The sequence below is a fragment of the Rhamphochromis longiceps genome, linkage group LG19 (assembly GCF_057381845.1).
Source record: "Rhamphochromis longiceps isolate RC_006_pf linkage group LG19, R_longiceps_female_GT1.1, whole genome shotgun sequence".
NCBI classification, from domain to species: Eukaryota; Metazoa; Chordata; class Actinopteri; order Cichliformes; family Cichlidae; genus Rhamphochromis; species Rhamphochromis longiceps.
Genome location: NC_140575.1, coordinates 20,085,624 through 20,093,883, shown reverse-complemented (window position 1 = coordinate 20,093,883; position 8,260 = coordinate 20,085,624).

Genomic DNA, 8,260 nt, shown 5'->3' with positions numbered 1-8,260 from the left:
GATTGACCAACTTTCTTAATGATGGAAGGTGTTTGCAGGACATTGTAGGTGCTAGAAACTCCTGTGGGGGAAAAAACAAAAACATGTGATTTTTTTTTTTTTCAAAAAGAAATTACCAGCTGTGTGGAAATTTCCTGAAGTTAGTATACTCACCATACTTCCCTATGAGCTGAAAGAAATGGATCAAGAAGACTGTGTACATCATGTTGAATATAGACCCTTCCTTTTCTGTTCTGTGGAGTTCATCACAGTTAAGAAACCAAAGCTTTCACTTTATCAGCATGCTATATAGATATTGTGGCATTTGGGCGTATGCAAAATGTTTGTGACATTATTCATTTGCTGACATTTGTCTCCCCCTGTTGGTGTGATATATATCATCTTTGTTATCAGCAAATACAGATTTTTACGAAGTTGGGCTCTCTTTGAGTAAAATATGTTTTGGGGGGTTTTTTTTGTTTGTTTTGTTTTTAACATAATGGTTGGTGGTAATTTCAGTGTGTGTACAGTCATGTGAGAAAATTAGGACACCCCATTAAATAATCAGCTCTTTATTATGAAGCAATCCTGATTTTAGGTATTACTGGAAAAGAAAGTGGCGTAATTGCAATTAAACAACAAAAATGAACATTTTGTGAAACATGAAAAAAAAAAAGATATAATCAAAAATGTTTATTTCAATGGAGGAAAAAGTTAGAACACCCTACCCCCCTAATAACTAGTGTTGCTTCCTGTGGCTGACTTAACTTCAGCGAGACGCCTTTTGTAGCCTTTTACCAGTCTCTGACATCGATCAGAAGAAGGATTGCCCCACTCCTCAATGCAGAATTCCTTCAGCTGTGAGATGTTTGAGGGTTTTCTGCCATGTACAGCCAGTTTCAAGTCACCCCACTGAATCTCAATGGGGGTTAAGATCAGGGCTTTGACTTGGCCATTCCAGGACTCTCCACTTCTTAGTTTTTAGCCAGTCCTTGGTGGATTTGCTGGAATGCTTTGGTTCATTGTCATGTTGCAGTGTCCAGTTCTGCTTCGGCTTTAATTTTTTAACAGATGGTTTCACATGTTCTTCAAGCACCCTCTGATACACAGCAGAATTCATGATGGATTCTATGATGGTGAGCTGGCCAGGTACTGCTGCAGCAAAGCATCCCCAAACTAGGATACTGTCACCTCCATGCTTCACAGTTGTTATGAGGTTCTTTTCTTGGAAGGCTGTATTTGGTTTACGCCAAACATGTCTACTGTTCTGGTGTCCAAATAATTCAATTTTAGACTCATCTGTCCAAAGAACATTATTCCAGAAGTCATGGTCTTTGTCTGTGTTCGCTCTGGCAAACTTCAGTCTGGCCTTAACCTTTGCTCTCTAAGAAAAATATTTCCTCCTTGCACACCTCCCGTGAAAGTCAAACTTGTGTAGTCTCTTTATGATAGTAGAGTCATGCACTTTCACATCAATGGTAGCCAGAGCCTGCTGTAGTTCCCGTGATGACGTTTTAGGATTTTTGATGACTTCTTTGAGGATCTTGCCGTCTGCTCTGGGGGTGAATTTGCTTGGACGGCCAGACCTGGGCGTGGTAGCAGTTGTTTTGAATGTCCTCCACTTGTAAACAATTTTCCGGATGGATGGAATGGCTGATGTCAAATTCTTTTGAGATCTTCTTAAGTCCCTTACCAGACTCGCAAGCAGCCAGAATCTTCTTTCTGAGGGTATCACGCAGCTCTTTAGATCTCATCATGGCGCTCACTTCAACACTTCAACAGTCAGGAGCACACTAAACTAAATCTGAGGTTTAAATAAGGCAAGGCTCCTTTAAAATGCTGGTTAACGATGTACTGATCATATGCACCTGATGTGATACACCTGTGTGTGATTTTAGCCATTTTAAGCGGGATAATATGTGGGGGTGTCCTAATTTATTCCTCACCAAAAATTGCATTCTTTTTAAATTACATTTCACATGAAGTTTAAAAAGGCTTTTCTTATTTTTTTAATTGTTTAGTTATATTATTTGAATCCCTCAGTATCATTAAAATTGGTATTAAATATCCATATGGCCAAATATATTTTAAAATATACAGGCTTTCATAGGGTGTCCTAATTTTCTCACATGACTGTATATCGTTCTGTATATCATATCATTAACCGGTAATTTAAACCTGTAACTAAATGTATCTTTCTTTATTTTATTGATTAGTTATGTTTGTATCCACTGAATGAGTTAATCAGCCTGTGAATATGAGTTTATAATTTTCTGTGAATGGTTTTTCATGCGGTCATGTATGTGGAAGGCTCGTATATGCAGACAAGGCACTGAAAAGAGTTTGATCAGACCGGCTGCGATCATCATCCTGCTCAGAACCTAAACTTGAATGTGTGTGTGGTGGGAAGCTAAAGAGCTTCATACGATTTCCCGCTCTGTAGTTGTACTTGAGGTCCCCCTACAGTACAGGAAATAATTGCAACACTTGTGCCAACCATTCAGTGGGGTTTTTGTTCAGCTTTCACATGAGTCTGTATCACTGTGCTTACTGACAGCACAGAAATACCAGCCGCTGTCCTTTGGCTCCAGGTCCTTCACTGTAAATGTCCCATCGCGAGCCTCAGTCTTTGTGGCTGAGTATTTCTCTTTGCTGAATTTTCCAAAGTCGTGATCGTATTTTTTGGCTGTTGTCGTGAAAACAATCAGTTCCATATTTTCTCCTGGCAGCTGTCTGTACCAGTACATCTGGACATAGAAAGCATCCTTGGTATGGCTGCAGTCCATTGTTGCATTATTACCCCGTTGTTCCCACAGCATGGGAGTTTGTGTGACATCCTTGGCATCAGTTAGACCTGTGTGTTTATAAATGTTTGGTTAATAATGACATTTTTTAAAAGTACAATGTTAAACCATATACACCTTATGTAAATGAAATCTTAGTCTAATCCACCTTTCATCCAAAGAAGAAAAGTCAAACAGCTGAGCTGACCATGCTTGATGAGGTCCATGTTGTTGGAGATGCATGAATTAATGGCAGTATGCATTTACATTGACATATAGAGTTTCAGGTGGGCGTGTCGCTGCTTTGTGCCATGCTGTGTGATCCTGAATCAAAGAGAAGTTGTGAGCATTTGTGGTGCTTGACATCCCCCTACAGTTCACGAGCTTGTGTTTATATTCCTGACTGTTAAATTCTTCAGAGGACAAGACATCTAGCATAGTGGCAGGAAACACAATTATGTGTGTGACTTTAACAATTGATCAAAATTAATTCCCTGCTTCTTCCAACGATTATAACAACGCTTAAGGTTTAATCTAAGCCAGCAACATGTCTTCAAATGGGATCAAATCTGTCTTGAAACTCTCAAAACCTTAAGGCTAAATTTAGTTGCATACTGGCTGCAGGTGTTCAGATATTAATCTGCCTCAGAGACATTAGGTAAGGTTTTGTATTGACTTTAGTGGAGCTGTAATACTATACTAAGCCCAATGCACATGTTTCTGTCAGTCACTGCAACATTAGAAATGGTCAGGTTTGAATGTTGTTTGACATTTCCATCAGAGCTGATTTTCACTTTCACATTATCTGCGTGGTTTGGATATTCCACGTTTAGGTATCCCATGAACTTTTAGAGCTTTGTGTTCATCTTGTTTGTACCAGAGAATGCAATCAACAGTTGACACATCGTGTGAACAGTGGATCTCACTGGAAACTGATTGACCGACTTTCTTAATGATGGAAGGTGTTTGCAGGACATTGTAGGTGCTAGAAACTCCTGTGGGGTGAGCAGAGTGAAAAGTACAGATCACTATCATAGTGGACAGTACCTCCAATGAAGCTAGAGCTGAAGAGGGCTTGATCAGACCAGCTGTGATCATCATCCTGTTCAGAGGAACCTAAACTGAAATGTGTGTGTGGTGGGAGGTTGAAAAGCTTCATACGATTCTGATGTGTAGTTGTACTTGAGGTCCCCCTACAGTACAGGGAATAATTGCAACACTTGTGCCAACCATTCAGTGGGGTTTTTGTTCAGCTTTCACATGAGTCTGTATCACTGTGCTCACTGACGGCACAGAAATACCAGCCGCTGTCCTTTGGCTCCAGGTCCTTCACTGTAAATGTCCCATCGCGAGCCTCAGTCTTTGTGGCTGAGTATTTCTCTTTGCTGAATTTTCCAAAGTCGTGATCGTATTTTTTGGCTGTTGTTGTGAACACAATCAGTTCCATATTTTCTCCTGGCAGCTGTCTGTACCAGTACATCTGAAAATAGGAAGCATCCTTGGTATGGCTGCAGTCCATTGTTGCATTATTACCCTGTTGTTCCCACAGCATGGGAGTTTGTGTGACATCCTTGGCATCAATTGAACCTGTGTGTGTAGAACAGTTCAATTAATAATGCAGATGTTTAAGTATAAAGCCTTTAATTATGATCACTTGTTTCTGCCATCCCTAAAATAAGTAACAGAATAAATGAGATCTCAGTACATCTCACCTTTGATCCAAAGCAGAAATATCAAAAAGGTGAGGTGACCATATATGAAAATGTCCATGTTGTAGAAGATGGGAGCACGTGAATAAACGACAGTTTGAATTTATGTTGATATAAAGAGTTGCAGGTGGGAGTGTCACTGCTTTGTGGGGAGCTCTTTGATCTGTGGTATCTCCATCGTCAGTTGTGAGTATTTGTGGTCCTTGACATCCCCCTACAGTTCATTATGTGAGATTTTTGTACAGGCGTTGAGTGTGGCTGTATCGCTGTGTTCACAGACAGCACTGAAATGCAAGCCTTGATCTCCTGGCACCAAATTCTTCACTATCAGTGTCCCACTGTGAGCATCACGCTTGATGGCTGAGAACCTTTTACTCATGAAGTCTGTTTCAAAGTCAGGTTAAGAGCTTGCAGTAGTAAACGCCTTTTGTTTCATTAGTTCTCCAGGCAGCTGTCAGTGACTTTTTTCTGAGGCTAGGTTTAGTTGCAGACTGGCAGCAGGTGTTTAGATATTAATCTGTGTCATAGACATTGGGAGAGGTTTTTGTATTGACTTCAGTTGGATCTGTAGTACTGTGCTGACTAGCAGCACAGAAATACACAGCACTGTCAGTCACTGAAACATTAGAAATGGTCAGGTTTGAATATTCTTTGCCGTTTCCGTTAAAGATGATTTTTCCTTTCACATCCTCCTCGGGGTAGGGAAAGTTCAGATTTAGGTATCCAAGGAACTGTGGAGCTCTGTGTTTGTCTTGTTTATACCAGAGAATCCGTTCAAAAATTGACACATCGTGTGAACAGTGGATCTCATTGGAAACTGATTGACCGACTTTCTTAATGATGGAAGGAGGTGTTTGCAGGACATTGTAGGTGCTAGAAACTCCTGTTGGGAATAAAATAACACATGATTATTTTAGAAATGAAATTACCAGCTCTGTGATGATTTCCTGATCTTAGAATACTCACCGTTATCCCCCATCAGCTGAAAGAAAAAGAGAATGAAGACTGTGGAGATCATGTTGAACATTCCTCTCCTGTGAAGCACATCACAGTTAATGGATGACAGATATGAAACCAAAGCTTTGACTTTATCTGCAGGCTATGTGTAGATATTGTGGTTTTGGGCATGTGCAATATGTTTGCTACCTTATTTCATTTGCTGACATTTGTCTCCCCCTGGGGGTGTAAAAATCATTATCTTTCCCCTGTGTCCCCTTGGTTGGTAGTCACTTCAGCATCGATATTCCTTTTACTCATGTAAGATCAGAGCACAATCATTTAAATCTGTATCTAAAGTTATCTTTCTATATTTTACTGAATCATTTAGTTTTGTATCCACTGACTGACTTGCATTTATCAACTAGTAAAAATGAGTTTGTGTAAACTATTCTTGATGCACGATTCATACGTGCAGAGGGATCATAGATGCCACTTTGTGATGAAAATGAATGTCTGTCTTATACAGATGTTGCACATTGGTCCCTGAAACGCAGAACAGAAATACAAGCCTTTATCTTATGGCTCCAAATTCCTCAAGGTGAGCATCAGGCTTGGTGGCCTCAGTTCAAACCTTGGATATATCTGAAATTTAAGGTTATTACAAATGTAGCTGTTGTATGTTCAAAGTACATAGGTGCTTTTGGGTGTACAACAGAACGATTAATAGCCTGAGGAGCCTGTGTTTCATTTTAATGATAATCTCCATCTTCTGATTGTGAAGTACTACAAGTCACATGAAATGAAGAGTTCAGGTGGGAGTGTCGCTGCAGTATCAGCTGATAAGAGGTCCCACCACAGTGCATACAGAATTCCTCATGGACTACCAGTTCTCTAGATCAAGACAGATTTGATAACATTCAAAACGCGGATTACCTGACAGAAATGTTTCCAGCTTCAGAAAGGAAGTTTTTTTCAACTTGTTTGAAGTGCATAGAGAGCATTGCTAAAGCAAATTACTGTGTATTTAAAATATCATATTAATTGAACATGAATTTAACAAACTCAAACTTGAAAGCTGCAGGTGCTCAGGATCCCCAGCACTTTGTTGTTCTGTCAGGCAAATAAGGGAATAGGTTTTTGTACTGACTTTACAGTGAACTGCAGCACTGTGGCGTTTGGCAGCACAGAAATACACTGCACTGTCACTGAACTTTAGATTATAGATGGTGAGGGCTGACTTTTTACGGCCATCTCCGTCAAAGCTGATATTTCCACTCGGATTGCTTTCTTTATTCACGAACTGCAGGTTGACATATCCCAGGATCTCCAAAGTTTGGTGTTGGTCTTGCTTGTACCAAAGAATGACCTCATAATCTTTAATGCTGTGTGAACATTTGATTTCACTTTGAACAGATTCACCAATTCTCCTAATGATGGAAGGAGGTGTTTGGGAGAGACTTTTTGTGTCAGATGCACCTGTGGAAAAACAGTGTTTAAATACAGGAATCATTATGTTATAATCATTGTATTGTTATAATTATTGTTGTTTTCCCTACCTGTAATTTCTGGGAAGTGCAGAAAACAAAATATAGTGACCACAATGATCATTTTAAACGATTTATCTCTGCTTTCCTTTCAGTATAGTCGGTTCATCAGCTTTGGATGAGAATAGATCGCGGTTACCAGATGATGCACATGGGAGGTGTCAGCAGGTTTCTACTTCATTTCTTAAACTAGCAGTGGAAAACACTGTTGTCATTCGACAATCTGTGGGCGTGAAGATTTAATTTATTGAGGTCTGTCTCCACCTACTGGAGTGAGGGTACTGTAAATGGAGCACAAGCCATGTGGCGTTAGATTCTGGCCCTCAGCCTTCTATAGAAACTGACTTGGTGTGCCGCTGATTATTAATTCAACACATGTATTCCTTTTGTTTCTTTTCAGTGGGACTGTATCTAAAACGGTAAACATTATAACTGGTGAACACAATTAATTTTATAACGATGAATTGATGTGGTTTTAGCTGATCATTGCATCTTTGCCCTGTGTTTTCCCCTAGATTATGGAGTCTCTGTGACAGACCTGTGAGTTTAACACAAACTTTTACTACATGCGATATATATTTGACACAGTTTTCCATTGAAACACTCTGAAAACCCCTGGAACTCTTACATTATTGGGAAAAATATGAATATGTTCATCAGATTATAAATGACCTGAAGTCCACTTGAAAATGAAGAATAATCAGAGGACTACCTGTTTGATGAAAACAGTATCCATGTCCTATTGGCTGCAGGTGAGACTGTCGCTATAGTTTAGAATTGATCCCACAAACACGTATTTTGTGTGCGTGTACAATGGGATGCAAAAGTTTGGGTAACCTTGTTAATAGTCATTATTTTCCTGTTTTGGTTGTTACAATAAAAAATGTCAGTTAAATATATCATATAGGAGACACACATAGTGATATTTGAGAAGTGAAATGAAGTTTATTGGATTTACAGAAAGTGTGCAATAATTGTTTAAACAAAATCAGGCAGGTGCATAAATTTGGGCACCACAAAAAAGAAATGAAATCAATATTTAGTAGATCCGCCTTTTGCAGAAATTACAGCCTCTAAATGCTTCCTGCAGGTTCCAATGAGAGTCTGGATTGTGAAATGATTGTCTGGTTGAAGGTATTTTGGACAATTCCTCTTTACAAAACATCTCTAGTTCATTCAGGTTTGATGGTTTCTGAGCATGGACAGCTCTCTTTAACTCACACCACAGGTTTTCAATAACATTCAGGTCTGGGGACTGAGATGGCCGTTCCAGAACGTTGTACTTGTTCCTCTGCATGAATGCCTT